Source organism: Orcinus orca, chromosome 2 (genome assembly GCF_937001465.1).
Source record: "Orcinus orca chromosome 2, mOrcOrc1.1, whole genome shotgun sequence".
In the NCBI taxonomy this organism is placed as follows: domain Eukaryota; kingdom Metazoa; phylum Chordata; class Mammalia; order Artiodactyla; family Delphinidae; genus Orcinus; species Orcinus orca.
Window position 1 is genome coordinate 197,478,891 of NC_064560.1, and position 20,424 is coordinate 197,499,314.

At 55.2% G+C, this 20,424-nt stretch overlaps 1 long non-coding RNA gene across 3 annotated transcripts in view; it reads left to right on the forward strand.

Annotated features, from left to right (window-relative positions):
• Window positions 1–3,631: 3,631 nt before the first annotated feature.
• The window catches only part of LOC117199755 (uncharacterized), a 34,087-nt gene continuing 17,294 nt past the window's right edge, over window positions 3,632–20,424 (forward strand). For 2 of the 3 annotated variants that reach the window (XR_004481078.2, XR_004481076.2), the window contains exons 1-5: window positions 3,632–3,747; window positions 6,252–6,357; window positions 6,576–7,300; window positions 8,929–9,042; window positions 13,586–13,735. This is a non-coding gene — a long non-coding RNA (uncharacterized LOC117199755). Of the gene's footprint in view, window positions 3,748–6,251; window positions 6,358–6,575; window positions 7,301–7,447; window positions 7,604–8,928; window positions 9,043–13,585; window positions 13,736–20,424 lie in introns of all 3 variants that reach the window. The other variant, XR_007475432.1, reaches the window with a different exon arrangement.

Sequence of the window (20,424 nt, forward strand, 5' to 3'; positions counted from 1 at the left end):
TCCCAGAAGACAGGACTGTATTTGATCATTTCCCCCAAATCCTTGGGGGCTTGATGCCCTATAGAAGGCACAGAGGCGGTGCCCGACAACTCCAGGCTCCCTCACTCCAAAGCAGCTTCATAGGAAGACCCTCTGTGTGCCCTTCTGCTTCTCTGACTTGGGAGGAGGTCTAAGGGTGCTGGGGTAGTGGTTCAGGGACGTGTGATCTTGGGTGGTTTGAATTGACAGGGGCTGGTACTGGAACTAGGGATCAGAAAGGCAGGAGCGTTAGCCATCACTGTAGCCACCCTCGGGATGTGTGGAAGAGGGCCTGGAGGAGAGACCTCTGGGCTACACGAGCGTTTTACCTGGAAGGCTGGGAAGGCCTGCTTAGAGGGGCAGGCACTCAGGGGTCGCTGTTCAGTAAGAGCCTGAGTATTGTTTTTGAGAAGAGACACATTTACCCACGCCTGGAAGATGGCTATAGGAGGAGCTTGTCTTCATTTCCTAGCTGAAGCTTAGGACGTTTGTATACTTGCCCACAAGTATGTACATGCGGATAGGAGACTGCTCACACGGCTTTTGAGGGTTCCCAAGTATGAATTAAAAAAAAGAAGAAAAATGTATGCTTTGAATTAGATCTACGTGAAAAAAAAAAAAAAAAAGAGGCAGCAGGCTAAGCCCTGCGCCTGGGACACTGGCTCTCCTCCAGGGTTCTTCAGGAGGGTTGGGTTTCAGCATGTACAGAAAGAAAGTGAGCCGTTTCTCAAACCTGGATTTCCTTGTCTGTTTTGCCCTATAGATATGAATCTGAGCCCCTCAAATGTCCTTTTCGAGCAAGTAAAGCGTGCACGACGTTGTTCAGATGGAGAAACAGTTCGGGTCCAAATATTACCATAGATTTAGTTATTTCTTTTTTTGCTTTGGACCAACAAATATTTAAAAAGTTAGGTTCTCAGCTCCAGAAAAGCCAACGAAAACATTTCAACATATGGATTTTGTGTGTGGTTGAACCATGCTCAGTAGAGATTAGTTTACAGCAGTCTGTCCTTCTCTCTTTGCCTTTTCTCCCCCCCATCTTTTTCTTTCTTTCTTTCTTTTAGGAAGCCAGAAGGATAAACATGTTGCCATGGAGTTCTGTTTAAAATAAAATACAATGGAAAGAAAAGCAGCATGATGAAGTAACCACATGGACGGCAGGATACACCTGATACTAATTACTGTCATGCAGAATGTTCTGGAAGACATTTGACTCGCCTGATGTATACATTCAACTCAAGCAAAGCAGGACTGGAGGGCTCCTTGGGGACCATCTTGTCCAACTCTTTCCTTTTTCCAGATGAGGAAATAGGGGCCCGTAGTGAAGGGCCTGGACAGCAGCCTCCCAGTTAGGAGGGAGGAGAGCTGGGAATAAAACCCGCGGTGCTTTTGTCAGAAATATAGAATTTCCAGGGTCTTTTACCTTGGCCTGTCAGTGAGACCTTGAAAAAGAGGAGTGGGATTTACTGGTAAATTCTGAGCAGCAGCCTGACGAGTCAGGGAGTCCGGAAAAAAAAAAGCAGAGAGGCGGCCTTTGCGCTGGGAGGCCCACCTCTCCTCCCGGGGGCCAGGCCTTGAGGGCAGAGATGCGCATTGGCCATCTGGAGTTTCTCCTTCCAGGGCCTCTCAGAGGCACCCCAAACAGCCGGGGGCTCCTCCCAGAGCATCACTCATGTCCTTTTGGGGCGGCAGAGATGACGCCAGGAGGCCCTGTCGCTAGGACAGCCTCCGGGGACCCCAAGTGCGTGACTACCGAGCCTCTCCGGTGGCCGCCTCGGCTCTCACGCAGGCCTCCCACGCGCGGAGGGTGAGCTGGCGCCCCCATGACAATGCGCACCCCTCGCCTCTGCCCCCGAGAGGCTAGCAACCGGGCCTGCGGGTGTCTGATTGGCCGCGCCGGCTTGACGACAGGGGCTCCTGGCCGCTGATTGGTCCCCGCTGGCTCCGGCTGTTTCCTAGCTATTAATACCGTGGCTAATAAACGCTCTCCTGTTGACTAGGATGCTCGGAGCCATGATTTTTTGAAGCTTTCTTGACGTCCGCGGTTCGTGCGGGCCTTTCTGTTTCGCGAGTCCCGCTGCTGCGGCTCTCGTCTCTGGGGCGCCGTGCGTGCTCCGCAGGCTGTAAATGGGGTTCTCTCCCCCCTTTACGTTATCTGACACTTTAAGGTAGCTCCCCGCCATGGCCTCCAAAGGCCACTTTATCTTCATCTCCCCCATAGCCCCCCGGCGCATCTATAAATGAGCCCTCCCACCAAGGCTCGGTGTCTCGTGCAACCTGGTGGCCCATTTTCACCTCCCTGTCGCTAGCCGTGGGCTTACAAATAGACCTGTCCCTTCTTTTCAGCCCTGGAATCTCCCGACTGGGCTATAGTTACCTACAGGATCGCCGGGCATGGGGGGGTCGCTCTGAAGCCGCTGCTTTGAAGCCCCTCAGAAGTGCGGGGGAGCTGTTCTAACTTGATACCCCCGCGGGGCCCCTTCGCCTTTCCCCTTTGGGACACATCACTCATTCTCACCCCTCTTCTGTCACCAGGCGCTTCATCCTTGCCCTCCCGGCTGCCACCCACCTGTCGCCCTAAGATAGATCCTTAGTCCCTTTCAACAGCATTTTGACCTTTGCGAGAGGACATTTGATTGACGGTTCTGCCCGCTTTGCCACTCAGTGCCCGGCAGAGCTGCCGAAGGCGCCACCTGTTAAGGATTAAATCTCATGTGCCAGGTCCCGGAGCACGAGGCCGTGCAGCTATGTTCTGCCGCAACATGTGTCGCTGCCTGTTTCCCCTGGGGGCGGTGTGTGTGGGGGGCTTTTCAAAGTGTATGTGTGCGGACGTCATCTCACATTTGGGGGGTACTCTGTGCATCTCCTTGTGGGACACAGTCCTCCTCCAAAAGTACTTTCCCTATAGGGACACCGCTCGTGTCTAGATTATTACCACCCTGGTTAGGGGGTACCCCCTTGTTAACGTGGAGGAAACGGACCCCCTGGCAGAGGAGGGGGCATTGCAGGGTTCAGGGCACGCAGGTTGTAAGCGGCAGAGCTGGGGACTCAAAAGCCAGTTTTTCTGACTCGGAGATGCGATATCGAGTCTCCCAGTCGGAAATGGACGAGTGGGCTAAGAGGGGGGTGACAGACGCTGACTTACATTTGGGTACCGCTCATCTTGCCCGGGGCATTTTATTTCCCAGGACAAGAAGCAGACAGCATCGTTTTCTTCTCCTAAGCCGCATCCTCTGATGGAGGTTCCGGAATAGCCAGGTGTGTGATCTGCTGCCTGCGGTGCCCCAGCTTTACCCTCGGCCCGCCTGAGGATAACCACCCGTTGTCCAGTTCTCCCAGCAAATTGTGCACAGAAATCTGCCCGCCTGGCGCGCGGGGCTCATGTAGGAAAAAGCACCAGTGAGCTCAGGGTGTTGGTCATGGCGGCGAGGGGCACTGCGGCAGAATTTTTTCCTCCCTTCTTTGCTGCAATCTGGGTGCGGCTAGAGCAATTTGTCATAGAATCTGGGGGGCTCATTTTTCCGGCCAATCGCTTTTGGAGAAATGAGCGCATTGCAGCAGAATGCGCTGACGTCAGAGACCACCCCTTCTGCGCCTCGATATAAACCCCACCCAGCCAGCCCCTAGCGCAGACGGCGGAGAGCTGGGATGGAGCGCGCCCTGGCCCGCTGGCCTTGGCCGCAGCTCCTCGGGAGAGCCGGGGCGCCCGCGCGAGAACCTCCCTACTTGGTGAGTGGTTGGCCATCCTTTGCCCGGAAGGATGTGCAAAAGGAAGACGACACCCCCTTCTGGGCTGGGCTCCGTCCTCCTGGACATGCCGCAAGAGAGATGCCGGGACCTTCTCCTGAAGGCGGCCACTTCGCCTTGTCCCCGAGCATCGGCAATGAAATTCTGTCAGGAAGGAAAATCTCGAGGCACATTTTCCTGGGGGGGAAAAATCACAGGGCCACTTTCCAGTGCAGCCCTTGAGGGAAGGCCGGGTGGTAGGAGCTTCAGTGAGGACGCGTGGGAGGAATCTAATCAAAGCCCTGTCAGAGGCCAGTGCGCCTCAGTCCCTGGGGTCCAAAACCCAGATTTTCTGTGTTTGAAGCCACCTTTAGAATCACGAGTGGTGGGAGATATGGCGGCGAATGTATTCTGCATGCCGTAGATTTAGGGGGGAGAGCACCCGAAAACAAGAGTCTCCTGGGCAATATTTTCCCGCTAGTTTTTGGCCCGGTTCTTGGTGGCCGTAGGCGTGAGGAGTAGAGGTACTTACCCGCTAGGGATTCTGAATCCAAGTGCACAGGTTAGTGCAAAGCCTACTCCAGTCAAAATTTAGACAGTAAAATTGCTACCTGGTGTCATCTGTTTATTTAAATAGTGGAGATGTGGCGCTCAAGTGCAAACCTACCAGAAACCCCCCTAGGATGAGTTTGGTAGAGAAGGGCGGCTGGGGGGAGGGTCAAGTAATAGGGGGCGAAGGCAGAATAGAAGCAGGGGGTGGGCTGGGGTGGAGATAAGGCTGTGTCCTTGGGTCTGGGAGAGGCTAATTAAGAGGGAAGAGAGAAATACAGAAAAGGGGGCGTGTTGGGGGGGTCTGGGCACTGGGAGCTGAGAATTGGGGGTCGGGGGTCTTTTCAGTGTTGCGTGGTGGTCGCTGGAAGACTCTGACATGTTGTGGGCTTTTGACTTTTGATAAAGTCGCCTTTTGCCATTTCCTTTGTCCCTGTCAAGCTCCCCCCCCCCACGTCGCCCCCTCCCCACTGTGGGCCAGCGGGCTTGGGGAGGGGAGCGTGAGAGGGTTGCTACGTGGCAGGTTTCTGGAAGGTTTTCTTGCTGGCCGCCAGAGGGCGCTGGTGGCACTGCGGAATTTTGGGGGGCGGGGTGGGGAGGGGAGGTGGCCTTTGTTCTCCTGCTGGAGGGGGTCGGGCGCGGGATTTACTGGAGAATTCTGAATTCATTTACCTAAGGGGGAAATGTTTTAAGACCCCCGGGTTCACTGGGGAGCAGTTGCAGGTTTCGCGCTGGGCAGAGATGCCGGGATCGGCACTGGTTGCATGACCTAGGGTGTCGTGGAAGAGCGTGGACGCAGATTAGTTTGTTTTCGGTCGGTTTTGGTTTTGAGGGTCTTAGGAAGATGTGGCTCGTTTGAGTAGAATGTAGAAGGCTCTAAGATGGTTCATTAGGCGCCATCGTGCGGGGTCTTGAAATTCTTACTGTGACGTGGAAGGGAGGTGAGATTTGGGGTGGGGGGCTCGATGGTGGTCTGGATAATTTTAGGCGGTTTTGGTTGCCTTTATATTATTTTCTAGTGGTACCATATTTTGTAGCATGCGTCCAGAGACCATAAGTGAGTGAAAATAGTGTATTGAGAACTGGGGCTTTATAATTTTAATTAATTTATGTTTAATTGCATTTTCTGGAGGTTGGGGCCAAGATTTCTGTGTTTTTACCTATTAAAAGTGGAATCTTGTTCTGGAAAGACCCTTATGGCGACTGTCTCCTTGAAATCCTCATATCTCTCTGGTGCAAGATGACAGTTGGGGGGCGCAGAGGGACCCCAGGACGTGTAGGGGGTGTGCTGCCTGATGTCCACAGGTGGATTCTGGCTGGTGATGGCATTTAGGGGACACAGCGGCCCTGCGCGATGAGCTGGGGTGGCGTTTAGGGGACACAGCGGCCCTGCGCGATGAGCTGGGGTGGCCCCTGTCCCCCCTTCCTAGCCTGAGACCTGTTGGGCCCCCCATCTTATGCCATATATGCCCCTGGCAGCTGCGGGCCAGGCGCGGGTGGCGGCGCAGAAGTTGTCTCCCGCGCGCACGCCGCAGGTGTCTGTGCTCTTGGGCTCTGGGTGCTGGCCGCGCGCCCCCTAGCGGTCTGTGTCTGAAAATGGTTCTCGGCCCGCTAAACCGGGCTTCAGGTCGCGCATGCGCACACAGCGAACACTTGTGCCCTGTCAATCAAATTTCCCTTACCCCCTCCCATTTCTCTCCCTCCTCCCCTTTGCTCTTCTCTTCCTCCTCCCCCTCCCTTTTCTCCTCTTCCCCCACCTCCCCTCCCATTTTCGTCCTCCCTCCTTTCCCGTCCCCTCCCTCTCTCCCATTCCCTCCTCCCGCCTCACCCCTTCCACCTCTCCCTCTTCCCCCCCCTTCCTCCTCTTTCTCACTACCCCCTCCCTCCCTCTGCTGTTCCTGTGCTGGCCATTAGAGGTCATCAAGATGGTTTCTAATCCCACCCCCTCCCTGCCATAGGGTCTCTGTTCAAGGATGACATCATCCGCTTGCCTCCCTGTCTTCAAGGACCACCTCTGGATGCCAAGCTGATGCCAAGGTGCTTGCTGCTCACCTCCACCTCATGGTACTTCAACCCCTCCTTGTGGCAATTTACACACAACATGGTGGGCAGAATCCCTCACCCCTGCCACCCTCCTTGCACCACCCCCAGACCCATTAGCAGTTAAAAGGCAATTTAAAATGTTAACGAATTAGTTTTAGTTGTAATTAATTCATTTAAAGTTTAATTAATACTGAGACTTGGGCTTGTAAGTGGGTCCTCTAACCTTTGATCTATTGCAGAGGATGCTAGGAGCACGGATTCCTGGATGCCACCAGCATACAAAGCGGCCACTGGCAGTGACCCCCGGGACCAGGACGACGAAGGATGAAGAGGACCAGAACTGACCAGCTGTCCCTCTTGGCTAACGGCTTAAACCAATGCCCTAGTGAGGGGGCATTGGTCATTAACGCCGGACCTTTGCTATGCTTCTGCCTTGATGCTATCACTGCTTTTCTGTGTGTCTCTGCTTGTGTTAACATGTCAGCGACCTGGAGGGTTTCCAACCCCAGGGAGGTGTCAGTCTTTCTCAGTCCACCCCGTTGTTACCCCCGTGATGTTCTGAATGGAAGAGTCCCTGTGGGAACTTCTCAGGAGGGGGACCTGGGCCAAGGGCTTGACCAGCATCTCACTGGCGATTCCAAGGCCCAGGGTGGGCTTCTGGAATGAGCATGTGTCCCAACGCCATGCTACTGAACTGCCAAGGGCATCCCCACCACCTCTGAGATCACCCTGTCCTTTCTGGGGAACGGGGTTGAGAAGAGCAACCTCCCAGGGTGTTGTGAGTATTGAATGAATCCAAGCAGCCTTGGGTAGGGCCAGGCATAGAGGAGGCGGTCAACAAATGTTTGTTGAAACAGTTTGGTTGGCCAGTCCGTCCCTACCCCTCTCACCTGTCTTACACCTCTTATTTATTCTCCCGCAGCGCTCCGGACAGCCCTAGTCCACGGGGCTCTCCCTGCACCAGGTAGGGGCTGCACCCAGATGGGGGCTGGGCTGACTTGAGTAAGGACATGCATGGCGCACGTGGTCATTTCCAGAGCACTTTCGATGTTCCGTGCCTCTGTTATTTCTATGTCCGATGTCCACGTGAGTGAGGCCGCCTCGTTTACAGGTGAGGATGAATTTGGCATCGACTTGAGTAATTCTAAAAGCTGGAGAGCGAGAAGACGTATGTGAACAGAGCGCCCCTCCCTAGGGGACGGGACTGAGTCACATTTACAGTGAGGTCGCTGAGGCTGGAGGAGCGTCGCTGCTGGCAAGAGAAGGGGTGAGAGTTGGACCCTGGGTGCCATTTGTGGCCGCCCCTTACCCCCTGCCCCAGAGTTCTACTAAGAGCCCTTTGATTTCCAATCAAATGTTTGACAATGGGGCAGCCTGTTTGAAATCCCAGCTGCCCAGGGTGGTCTTGGGGGTCTTGGGTGGCCTCAACGCTGGTACCATGTGCTGGCCTCACCTCTCAATAATGGTGTGACCTTAAATACGTTGCTTAACTTCTCCAAGTCTCAGTTCTTTTCATGGCCTAAATGGGGATTAGGGGGAAAAAAAAAAAGCAACACAAAAAAACACCCGCGTTTATCTACCCCACAGGGCGCTTTTGAAGGCCAAATGATGTAACCACTATGAAAGTGCTTTGTAAATTGCGAGATACTTAACACCAGGAAGCTGTCCCTGATTATCGCGCGCCCAGCCCTGTCTCCCCTCAGTTAATAACAGCTAGCACCCACTAGGTGCTGTGCTTGCGCTCAATAAATAAATTCCAGAAGAAATAAAAACAGAATTAATTCAACAAACATTTTCTGGACCGCCTACAATATGCCCCGCACGCCAGGCCTGGTATGTGATACAAAGATGATGAAAACGGCCTCTTGGAAGCTAATTGGGGTCCTCGTTCGACCGGCACTTTCTCTCGTCCCCTTTTAAGCCAACCAGTTTTGTCCGGACGAGACAAAAACAACTTGGGCTGCTTTAGAGAAACCCGGCTTGGTGTAGACAATAGCTCCCGGGCTTCTGAAAGGGGCTGATTGGATTATGTGGCAAATGAAGGTGGAAGGATGACTTGGAAGGTGACAAATGAAGTGGGCGGAGATCTGCTGTGAGTTAATCCAGGCTATTAGGAGGGACCTTTTGTCTTCCAGAGGCTGGCAGGAGCTTTCACCACTGGGTTTTACATCCTTAATGCAAAGGACGCATAATTTATGGTCAGTGAAAACCCAGGCCCCAGTGAGATTTGAGTGGGCTGTAAAATTGCGCCTAGTGAGTAATTACAGGGAGCATTTATGTCTCCCTTTGCAGTTGGCAAAGACCTTTTTGCAACCATCAATTCATTTGAACCTCACAACTCCCTGTCCAGACCCGGGGCTGGCCTGAGCCTCCTAGAGGAAGAGGCCGTCAAGCGGCCTTCAGATTGGGGCGTCTGAGGCATCTGACACGGTCAAGGGAGAGGCGTCCCCTGCCCTGGCCTCTCCTGTCTCAGGCCTGGCCTTCCGGCCAGCAGCGATTCCCTTCGAATTCCTAACTTTGCTCGGTCGGCAGCTCTGAGCCTCCGGGCCCTTCCTGCCCTGCTTTCTAGCCACTCTCTCTTTCCTTTCGCAGCCAAGCTTCTCGAAAGGGCTGTCTACACTTGCTGTCTTCCTTCCTCACCTCCAGTTTCCTCTCCAACCCACTGCTTCCTGACCTCTTCTACTCCGCTGATCGGCTGTCACTAAGGTAATGACTTTTCTGGAGGTTAACCCTGGACACGCTCATGGGCACGTGACACACAGACACGTACCCGGTGTTTCACGTTTTCCAGCTCCAGTCACTTCTATGGACAGACACGCCCCTGTAGACCTCACAGAGTCACCTGCTCCCGGCTTTCCTCCTCCTTAGTTTCTGCTAAGAACTGGGGTATCCAGACCTCTCACCTTCTGGAACTTGCCTCTTAGCATCTCACCCTGGGTTGGTGTCTAAACCACCTAGAGCTGAGGCCTTGGGGTAGGTCAGTTTTCCCAAGCCACCTTTTTCTCAGTTGCAGTGTAGGGTGTCTTTACCTGGCAGGTCAGGTGGGCAGTCTCGCAGGTAAGATTTTAAGTCCCACTCTTTGAGGGACTTGAAATAAATTCAATAAAGCGTTCATGAGAAAATACAATTGGGGTCATCATCAGATTTTCTTGTAGGTTAAGTTCCCACAGGGAGGACCAAAGAGAGAAGAAAGAAGTGGGGGGAGGGGGCAGTGGGAGAGAAAGAAGCAGACTAGAAGAGGGCACCAAAGACACAAAAGTAGGAAAGGGAGACTTGGAAAATGTGAAGCCCCAGCAAAACAAACAGAAAACCACATCCAGGGGAAGGAGTTTCTTCTTGGGTTAGGCAAAAAGAAAGTAAACAGGAAAAAGGTTTAAAATTCATTATCCCAGTGACAAATCCCGGGAAGCTTTCAAATCAAATTGCCCCATTTTGGGTTTTTAACTCCTTCTATCAGGTTTAACCTCTTTACCTCTTCCATGCTGGTTAAACGCCCCCTCGGCTGGTGATTAAATCCCGGAGCGACACGGAGTCTTTCAATGAATGAATGGCCGACAGAAAGCGCCCTTCCCCTCCCCCCAGCTGTGTTTTTCAGTTTTATTCCACTTTCCGCCCTTTTCCGTTAATGAACACAGGGCTAATCTTGGGCCTTGTCAAGGAAGAGGCTGCAGACGTTAATGAGGTAGCTGCTGGATCCCAGTATTCGCCTCGTAAGGAGGCTTCTTTGTCTGGGAAGGAAAAACACACTGATTATCATAATAAGTGCCTCAGGGCCGCGGCCGCAGGGCACGGGCTTCGTGGGTCTGAAGCCACGCTTCTAATTTCGGGGCTAGAGCCCAGGATTCGTTTTGCTTCCCATTTAAGTCTCTGCCTCTGTCCCGGCTCGCGATCCATCGAGCGGGGTGGAAAGTTGCAGGCAGCTTTGGGCCGCAGATAGGGCTGCTTTGCGGAAAGTTCCTTTGTTCGACCCTACGTGCAGACCAGCAATGGGCCAGGGCGTTTCAGGCCTCTGGGATCCGTTTTTCCAAAAGCAGGGAGATGGGGGTGCACGTTTCCAACTCTGCCTCACACCAGACTTGTTTTAGGACTCACTGGTGTCGAGCCTTTAACGTCCTCAAATGCTAGAAAAGCCAAGGCGTAGGCGTAGGCCCTGTAGAATTATCGCAGGGTCAGTGCCCGTGGAACGCTCCTTCCAGGTCAGGAAATGGATGGGTATTGGTACCCCAGTCCCCCCACCAAGGGAAGGGCATGGTTGGGGCTCACATTTGGCCCCCACATAGGATGAAGAACCAGCGATTTGTCAGGACCACTCAGATCGAGCACCAGAACCTGTAGTCACTCCTTTTACCCCCTAAATGTGCCCCTCCCATATGTCCTGCATGCCACCCCCCCAAATTCTCCCTTTCTCTCCTGATTCTTGGACTCCCAGGAGCCCATGAATGTCTTTATTTTTAATTGTTATTACCTTTTTTTTTGGCCGCACCCTGCGGCATGTGACATCCTAGCTCCCCGACCGGGGATCCAACCCGCGCCCCCTGCATTGGAAGTGCGGAGTCTTAACCACTGGACCACCAGGGAAGTCTCCCAGTAATGTTTTTAGAGCAAGTGTGCCTGAGTTGGAAACTTGCCCTTATGAATCCTGAGTTTTAGATGTTTCTCACCCCAAGACAGATCAGTCAAGATGAGATCACTCCAATTAAACCTCAGACTCTACCCAGACCTTCAGCCAAATGGCAGGGGGGGGAAACAACTAAGGGAAAAGTGAGGTGTTTGGTGCAAGAAAACTTTTAGTTGAAAACTTCCTTAACTTACTTGTTGGCTAAAGGTTCCCTGGCATTCATGGATCAGAATCTGATGCTCTTTCCAAGTTAACAAAACCAACCCTCGTCCAGCCCCCTAAATGAAAATGTTGAAGGAGGCCCAGGTGGCCAGTTGGGGCAACTCCACTCCTTTTGGCGGCGGTGACCCGGATGTTGCCTGGACTTGGGGCCTGGATGAGGGTGAGCACCTCTGAGAATGGGGATCCCACCTACACTCCTCCGTGCACTTTTTGGAGAGTAAAATAATAGAGCAGTTCCTGGTGTTTCTAAAAGAGGATTTATTTTAAATAGGAAAAAACAAATAACCCATAGGACCCTTTTCACCCTCACATACATACTAATTAAAATACATGTCCCCAAGTCATTAATATTCCAGCACTTGAGAACCTGGGGAGGGGGTGGAAGGCAGTTGAATTCAACCTCTGGGGCCACCAGCAGAGGGGTCTGTGCTACTTGCTCTCGAGTGTATGCCTGTTTTAACCTGCATCCTTATCTCCGTGGTCCCCCTTCTGTGCCTGGACGGATGCTGCTGCCAGCTGCCTATGCACACGGGACCCCTGTGCCCCACGCTTCCAGCCCAGAGGTCCTGCCCCGTGACTCCCAGGGCCCACTGGTCTCAGCCTCTACCATTAAGTCAATTCCAGAGGCTCAGGAGATCCCCTCGACCCCAGTTCTTCTGATTTTCTGTTTTTTCTGCTTTTATTGCCCCTTTCTATTCTCCATCTACCTTTTCTTCTCTACTTTGTCACCATTTCCTCATCTGGTCCTCTGGGGGGTGTCCTAGGCCAGCCACCACTCCTTTGGGTGTCCCAGCACCAGCCTGGCACAAAGTGGGGTTCAGTAAGAGTATGTGGGATGTATGTTTGGACAGGTGAGTCGATGAAGGAACTTGACTGCCATACGTGAGCTGCTAGGCGGGAGTTGAGGATGCAAGAAGTCTTAGGTCAAAAGGGTGGAGGGTGGATGTCCTTTTACTGAGAGGAGTGGGCATTGCCCCACCCCCAGCCCCATTTGAGTGGGGGCCTCACCAGTCTCACCCCTTCGTTCACTCATGCGTCCATCCCGTCATCCAACAGTTGATCCTTACTGAGCAAGCCCACGGTCCGGCCCTGGGCTGGGCACCTGCCACCCTAGCGCATCCCTTGATGGCCTCTGTGTCCCCGGGGGGTGGCGGGCCAGGGGGTTGCTTCTGCCCAGGGTGGCCTCATGGCTCCCGGGCACGGGGCTCTGCAGGCAAGGCAGGTGGGGTGGGGTGTGAGGGGCGGGCCTGGTTTGGCCAGCTGGGGGGCGGGGGCGGGCCTGGAACCTGCCCTTCTCTAGGGCTCGCCGCAGGTCCCAGCCAGCCCCTCCGGCCCTCTCGGCCTCCCACCCCATCCCCTAGCTGAGTGCTCGTGGCTGAGCTGGACCCCCGTACCTGAAGTTCAGGACTGAGGTGGCGGCGTACGGGCAGCTGTGGTGTATGTCCCCTTGGGCTCTGGCCACACAGGTCTCCCTCTTCAGTTGGGGTCCGTGAGCTGGACCCCTCCGTCCATGATGCCTTCCTCCCCCTGGGGTTAAGTCCAGCTCCTTTGCCCCCCACTTGTGGGCTGGGGCGTGTCCAACGTCAAGGGCCCCTGGCCGGGACCCTCCAGGGAGCACTGCAGGCTCCGCCTCTGCCTAGCTGCCCACCTGCTCTGCTCTCCTTGGCGGCTCCTCCCCTGGCTCCCCCCCCCCCCCCCCCCCCCGCTTGCTAGGTTGACTGCCCACCTGGGGCTCCGCTTGCCCCACCTGACCCATTTCCCCTTCTCTGTGCCCCAGTCGCTGGGCTTGGGACCCTCTGGGTCTCACCCATCCAGCCCTCTGCCTAACAGGTTGGTTTTCCTCGCTGAGCCCACACCTGTGGTTCCCTGGCCCTGCCTGCTGCCCCGCCCACCTCCCACCTGCTTGCCTTTCGCCTGCCTCTCCCCCAGGGCAAGGAGGCCCTCCCCCTCAGGGTCGCCCAAGTTTCCGGTTGGTCTCCAGTGCTCGTGGCACCCCTCCCCTACCATCCTCAGAGGCCTCCTCCCATGGGCCTGGCCTCCAGGCTCTGAGTGCCTGTGGGCTGCGGCCAGACCTCCGTCCTGCTCCCTTCCCCCCACCCCAATCCCCCCAGACTGCTTGCCATCATGTCCGACCGGGCCCGCCTGTACGGCCGTCCTGTGCCCACGAGCCCCGGCTCCGCCTTGCCCCCGGCCTCGTGGCCGGCCTGGGGGCTGCCACCTGGCCTGTCGCTTCTGTCCTTGCGCTTCTCTCCTTGCACCTTCTCCTGTCATTGCCATCCCTAGGAGCCACCTCCCTCCACCGAAAACCAGGCTGCAGGTGAGACTGGGCTCCGTGTGTTTTCTAGGGGCGTGTGTGGCTTTTCTGGGGTCTCGCCTTGCCGGCGTTCTAACTTTCTGCCCCTCCCCAAGGTCAGCCCGTCCTCGACACCCTGGCGGCGACAGTCGGCTGAAGGACTGGATGGAAGAGGCAGGAGAGTTGCCCTGGACCAGTGCTCCTTCAGGACGGTCACCTGGCATCTCACGCCCACCTGGCGCCCCACGACGCCCTCCTGGTTTGGGGTGAGTTTCTTGCTGTTTTGGGACACTACGATTTCATTAGGTTCAGATCACATCTCTCAGTTCAAGGATGTACACATTTAACCTGGGAGGGGTCACTTCCAAGGGCAAGTCCTCTTCTACACCAAACATGGGGCTGGGGTTCTGGAAGCTGCCTAGAGCTGAGACCCTTGTGGGCCAGCATGGTAAGTGGGGAGTGTCCCCCTCAGGTCTGGGCCCCTGAGAACCAGCTCGGGCCGGGCACATAGTAGGTCCTCACAAAGCTTTACTGAGCGTGTTAATGACATGAATAATTGTGCATTTGCCCTCCTAATGCCGGCTAGTGGGCTGCTTTGGAGATGTGGAAACAGGAACGCTTGTTTGCTGTGGAGCTGGAGAAACATTTCTCCCCACAAGCCACGGGAACGTCAGTTGCTGTGAGAAAGCTGGTTTCTCACACATGAGGCCTTGATAATGTCTTTTAATCAAATAGTGGTTTTTTGAGTGAGTTCTTCTCTTGGCCTCGTCTCCTCACCCCTGAAATTGCAATGAGATGGGAACGTTTTGTTTGTTTAAATAAAATCAGTAATGGTAGAGCAGAAGAAAGCAGGGGATTTACAGCCCCATGATTCACTCAGGGACTCCTCCTTTGTTTATCTGGGGTTCACTTATTCAAGATGCGTTCATGGAGCCCCGGGAGGCCCAGGGTTGGGACTCTTCTCTGGGTCCCCAGGACCAGCTTTGCCTTAGGACTGGAGGGTCTAGTCGGGTGCCCCAGGAGGTCCCATGCGGTGCCATGGCTTGTGTGGCAGCTAAACAAGGCGGACAGGGAGAGAGGGGGCTCTGCCGAGGGCGTCTTGCTTTCTACGGTCTGGGCGACTGAGCCCATGGCAGGGCTCATGGAGGGGCCTGGGGGTGTTTTCAGAGCCAGCAGCCCCAGTGGCCTGTGGCTGCCTCTGTGCCCCACAACTGAGACATTCGGGGTAGCTACTGGGGCGCTTAGACGGCTGGGGTGGTCCAGGGGGGAGATGGGAAAGGCCTGGATGATGGGGGCGAAGTTGACTCAACTCCCCAGATGCTCATGGAGGCTCCAGTGGGCCCAGCACCGTCCTGGTCCCGATGCCAACAGCCCCCCAAAACCACCTTGATGCTCATACACGGCGTCTGTCTCTGTGACAGGGAAGGTGATGGACGGGGCTCACGTCAGAGCCGGGGGCCCTGCCTCGGGGTGCGCCCGCCTGTGTGTGACCTGCTGCCCAGTGGGCAGAGCGGCTGGACCCCCTGTACTCCCTGAGGGTCTCCGGTTTCCAGCAAAGCTTCCATAAGGCTCTTTCGTCAACCAGATTTTGGAGACAGCTCTTATGTAGCCCTGCCCTTCTCCCCTGAATTGGAAATGGGGTAGGGATGGTATTTTTTAATAACACCTGGCAGTGCAGGTAAAGGGGGGTAGAGGTATCCAGACCCGGGGGCGATGCGTTTGTCTGCTTGTTTTCACTCCCCGGAGAGCCCATCAGGCTGCAGAGAGGTGGAGAGGGTGTGCCCAGGTCTAACTCCAGGGAAGGGGCACTGGGCAGACTCTGCCCCGTGACATTTACTCCGCAGCTGGCCTTTGCCATCTGCAAACACAGTGACGTGGAAGAGAGGCCCGGGAGGGGAGCTTTTCAAAGGGCAGGATGTGGGCTCTGGGGTGGCATATCCAGAGCTTACCAGAAAGATCCGTGTAGCTCACTGGATGGAACTAAATGCCCACGGCTCCTGGACTCCCTCGGGGATGTCTCGGGACCCCCTCAAGGTGGGCTGGGCCGAGGGGCAGAGTCAAGGTGGAGGCAGGCCCCCAGCCAGCCCCAGACTTTGCCAGCCCCCCGCCCCTCATCCTCAGCGTTTGGGGTGGCCTGTGTTCGGGGTGTGTTGTGCTTTAGAGACACTTGTGAATGCTCAGTCTCAGGTATACACATATTCTGGGTTTTGTGTGTCATTACACAGAAAACAGAGAAAAATAGGTCAAGCTCTCCATTAAAGAAGTTGAAACATAACATCAGCTACCAGCTTCGCAGCCGATCAGCCCAAGAATTGCAGAAAGGCCGTTATCAAGTGTTGAAAGAAATGATCATTTTCAGGAAAATTCTGTTGTGATGCATTGGCCCGTCCCCGAGCAGTAAGGGGTGGGATGATGCCCTCGCTGGCCAGACAGGCAGAGGACCCTGTCCTCTTGGCACGAGGGGTTCTCTGGCCACTTGTCTTTGTGCTGAGCTGGTCCCCGGGGCCACCTCTAGCTGAATGCTTCCACGTGGGCACAGGTATCGGGGAAGAGATTGGTGGTCTTGCCCGAAAGCTGGCCCTCGGGTCCCACCTGCATCCCCCCAGGTGGATGAGGAAGGGGGCCGAGAGCGTAGCCCAGCCTCTGCGCTCCCGGAAAGAAAGAAAATGCCCCCTCTCTCACCCTCCAATTTCCCACCTGCAGGGCCCCTGACCTAGAGCCTCCTGACTTGTGATTCAAACCCCAAATGTATTTCCAAGTACATTTCTCCAAATAATGTCAAAAACTGGCAAGACTTAAGGGCAACTGGATGCATGTGTTTCTTATTCACTCATTTACATGAAGGAACTTAAATGTGGTTTTTTTTATGAGCAATCTGACTTCCAGAAAGGAAAAAAAAAAAATCACCCGTCTTTAATGAGCTTGCTAATGAATTTTTCCTTGAAAAGAGGAAGGTGGCTTTACACAGAAGGGGGTGTGGAGGGAGACAAATTAAGGCCCCAAAGGGTTAAAGGGCAGTGGACAATGTCGAATCCGGCATTGTCAGCTGAACCAGGAAGGCTTGGGGCACTGGGGGCATTTTCTTTTCAGAAGACTGACATTTAACAAGTTGCAAATGAGTCCCAAGAACTGGTTCCCTTTTCCTTCTGCGTCTTTGAGCCCTGTCCCCTGTCCTCAAGGAGCTAAGGGAGTTGAGTCCAGCCTGATCTCCCCTCCCTGGTTTGAGCAGATGGAAAATTCTGGAAAAGAGTTGTATCTTTCCAAATGAGGCCATCTCAAGCGTGGGGTCCCCATTTTGAAAGGGAGAGGCCAGTCTGGGTAGGGAAGGAGGGGAGGCTTTTTACTCTGGTGCCCAGTTCCAATGGGCAGCCCCAAGTCCCAGCTGCCTGAGTGTGTCTTCAAGAAGCCAGGCCCTTTCGGGGGGAGGGGTCTGCAGGAGGGGGTGTTGCAGAGGTAGCCCCCCCTCCTGGGTATGGAGTGAGTCAGTGTTTTGGAGCCAGGAGAGGAGGGGACCAGGGTGCCCTTGGGAATCCACTGGGAGGAGGCCGGCCTCCGACGGTATCGCCTACCGGGCATCCCCACACCCTGCAACGCCAGCGGGAGAGGCCCCTAGTTCATTTGGCTCCTGTGCCCAGGTGAGCACAGAGGAGGGCCCAAGAGGCCCGTCTTTGGGATTCCCGCACGGCCTGGAATTCCTAGTGCTTTCCAGGTTTTAGACACTTGGTCCCTTATCCCAGTCTTCATTGTGAGGGCTTTGGCTGTCCAGAGCGGAGCAGGTGCCGGGTAGCCGAGGCCGGGGTTGGCCCTGACTTGGGGGAAGGGTGTGCGAGAGAGGAATTAATTATGGGGGAGGAGGGTGGTGGAGGGTGTAGTCATGACTCTCTTAATTGCTCTCCAATTTCTTTGGGCTTCAGAAAAAAATCCAGATGGAGAGTTCTTAAGTCCTCCTTCCTGGGAGTCGGGGGGCCGGGGTAGCGGGGGAGGAAGGCTGCCCACCACCTTTTGCCTGGCGTCTCTTTGCGGAGTGAATAGGGGTCTTTGGCAGGGGCTTAAGGAGGAGACTTAGCCTGGGAGCTCCCAGGGCGGTGCAGATGGAAACAAAGGCCCAGCAGAAAGGAATGTGGGGAGCCCCCCATGGAGAACAGCCACCTGGGGGTAATTGGGAGGCTGAGTGCAGATGAGTTTTCCCAGGTTCTGTGAATACATTCTCTCAATAGAAGGTACCTTTTCTTCCCATGAAAAGAAGGAAACCTCAATTACCTTCCCCTGAAACAGAGTGTGTGTGTGTTCCCTCTTGGTGGGGGGAGCTGGGGCGCTGCTGAGGGCCCCTCGCCCTTGTGTGTGTGCCCTTGTGTGTGTGCCGGGAGCTCCGAGGCGCGCAGGCGAGAGGTGACACGATGCACGTCTAACCAGCCACCCCGTCGGCGGGACCCTGGACATGCCCGTGCTCCCCCGTTCTAGGGCTTTCTTTTTGTGAGTTTCTCAGGAGGAGGCATCGGGGTAGCTGTGCCTGTAAACAAGAAGCTGATCAAACCAGACCTGATGCCCAAGAGACAGCCAAGGAGACGGAACTCAGGGGTGGAAAGTTGGGGCAGGAGGCCAGTCAGGGGGCCAGAGACTGACTGCACATCTGTGCTGGCCAGCCGGGACCACGGCTGTGCCGGTCCTTCTGCCTTCCCAGCCCTTTTTCAGTGCTGTCCTGTGGGTGGGGATAGAGGCATTCCTACCGGGTTGAGAAATTGGGGGTTTTGGGGCTCGGAGATCACGGGGCTGGTGTTTGCAGTTAGAAGGGGTAAGGGAGGGGGAGTCAGCAGGGCCTGTGGGGTTGGGGGCAGCCCTCAGCAAGGGGATCCTCTGAGCTGGAGGGAAAACAGTTTGCACCACCACTGCCCCAAACTGCCCCGAGGGCTCAGGCCCCTCTGGAGGAACCAGGGGCAAAGTCCCTGCCACGAGGGGAAGGAGTCCCGGGTCTCAGTCTTGGCCAGTATCTTTGTTACTGCTGGCTGCTGGGCCTCAGTTTCCCCATCTGTAAAATGAGGCAGTAGCCTATCAGTTCTCTGTATTCTATGAGGCAGGAGAAGCATGGGGTGTCAGCGCTAGAAAGGCAAGGGCCCTTTCCCCAGAAGAGGGGAGGGAGAGCCCCAGGTGTCCAGATTGGGCCCCCACTGGCCTCCTGGCTGAGAGCAGGGCACATCCCTGCTACTCAGGCCTTGTCAGTCGGAGGAGAGAGTTCAAATCGGGTGCTTCGGGCACCTGAGAGTCAGGCAGCGGCCCTGAATTGGCCCTCTGGGACCTGGTTCCAGCCTATGTTCAGCTCACACTGTGGGTGTGACCTTGGCCCCTGTCTCCAGCCCTCTGGGCCTGTTTTCCCATCTGTGAAATGGGACCGTGCAGGCTCGAGGTCATCGGAGGGTCTTTGGAGCTCGGGATTCCTTCCAGTTGCTCAGTGGTCGTCTGTGGGTGGTTTGTTTGCTAGGTCTTTAGGATCAGAGGGCTGGAGATCTCTGCTCCTTTGCCTTCCAGCCCCCCTCTACTTTATTATTTTTTTTGAGGTACGCGGGCCTCTCACTGTTGTGGCCTCTCCCGTTGCGGAGCACAGGCTCCGGACGCGCAGGCTCAGCGGCCATGGCTCACGGGCCCAGCCACTCCGCGGCATGTGGGATCTTCCCGGACCGGGGCACGAACCCGTGTCCCCTGCATTGGCAGGCGGACTCTCAACCTCTGCGCCACCAGGGAAGCCCTACTTTATTATTATTATTTTTTAATTTTTTATTTTTTTTGGGCCACGCTGAGCGTCATGTGGGATTGTAGTTCCCCAACCGGGGATTGAACCCTGGCCCCCTGCAGTGGAAGGCGGAGTCTTAACCACTGGAAGGCCCAGGAAGTCCCACAACCCCCCTCTACTTTAGAGACGAGGAAACCAGAGACCCGAGAGGGCCGGGGTGGCAGGCTGTGGATGTGAAGCCCACCGCCCATGGCCAGGCAGCGGGGGAGCAGTCCTCAGCCTGTCTCCATGGTCAGCCTTTTGTGAACACAGATCTAATAGGACTCACACTCCAAAGCGGCTCCAGGGGGCTGCCTGCGTGCTGCGGTGCAGGGATTGCATTTATGGAACATTCTTCCACACAGGTGGGCTGCCGGCCAGGCCTGGAACACCTTTCGGGGCCGTGTAATGAGCCTGGCCCCGTGGCTGCAGTCCCAGGAGGGCGGGCCTGGCCGCACCATCCCCTGTGGCTCGCCCTGGGCCTTTTGGTGCTCCGGCTTTGCTCAGCTGAGAACTTCCTGAAAAAGCCGTCAGGGAGGCAAGTTCTGGAAAAGCCATCAGTCGCCCGGCTGCCCATCGCAGACTCAGTTTTGCAAACATCTCTCACTGTCTCTTTGTGCTTCAGAGTGTGGTCATAAAGCGCTCACAAAACCCTCGGTCAGGCCTGCGCCCGGTGACTACCACGGTGGGCCGCAGCCTTTGTTTTGTGACCTTGGTTGCTACAATACCTGCAAGCTGAAATGAGGGATGGAAAAATTGCCCGCTTCAATTAGAATGGCAGACTGCCTTTCCCAAGGCTTCCTCTGCCACTCTATCCATTAACAGTAAACATACGCCAGATAGGACTTAATTCTCTCTAATTGCCACTACTGAAGCAAAGAGTGAAATTCCAGGAAGAGGCATATGTAAACATCCTCCATAGCCCGGCCAACTGAAATTAGAGGGCTGATGGGGGCCAGCAAGAGTGAGGAGGACATGATTTCAAAAGCTGTCCCAATTACCTCTCCCATTTTCGTAAATGAGCCCATAATGTGTAGGGCCCTGGCCTTCACAAAGGTACAGGAAATTAACTCCGCCAAGAGCTTGCATTTGTTGGGGAAAGTTGTAAGAGGGTGCTCGTTACTCAACAGGTAGGCAGTGTGAGATCCGAGGCGAGGCTCACGGCTGTTTGTATAAACTACAGGCTCTATT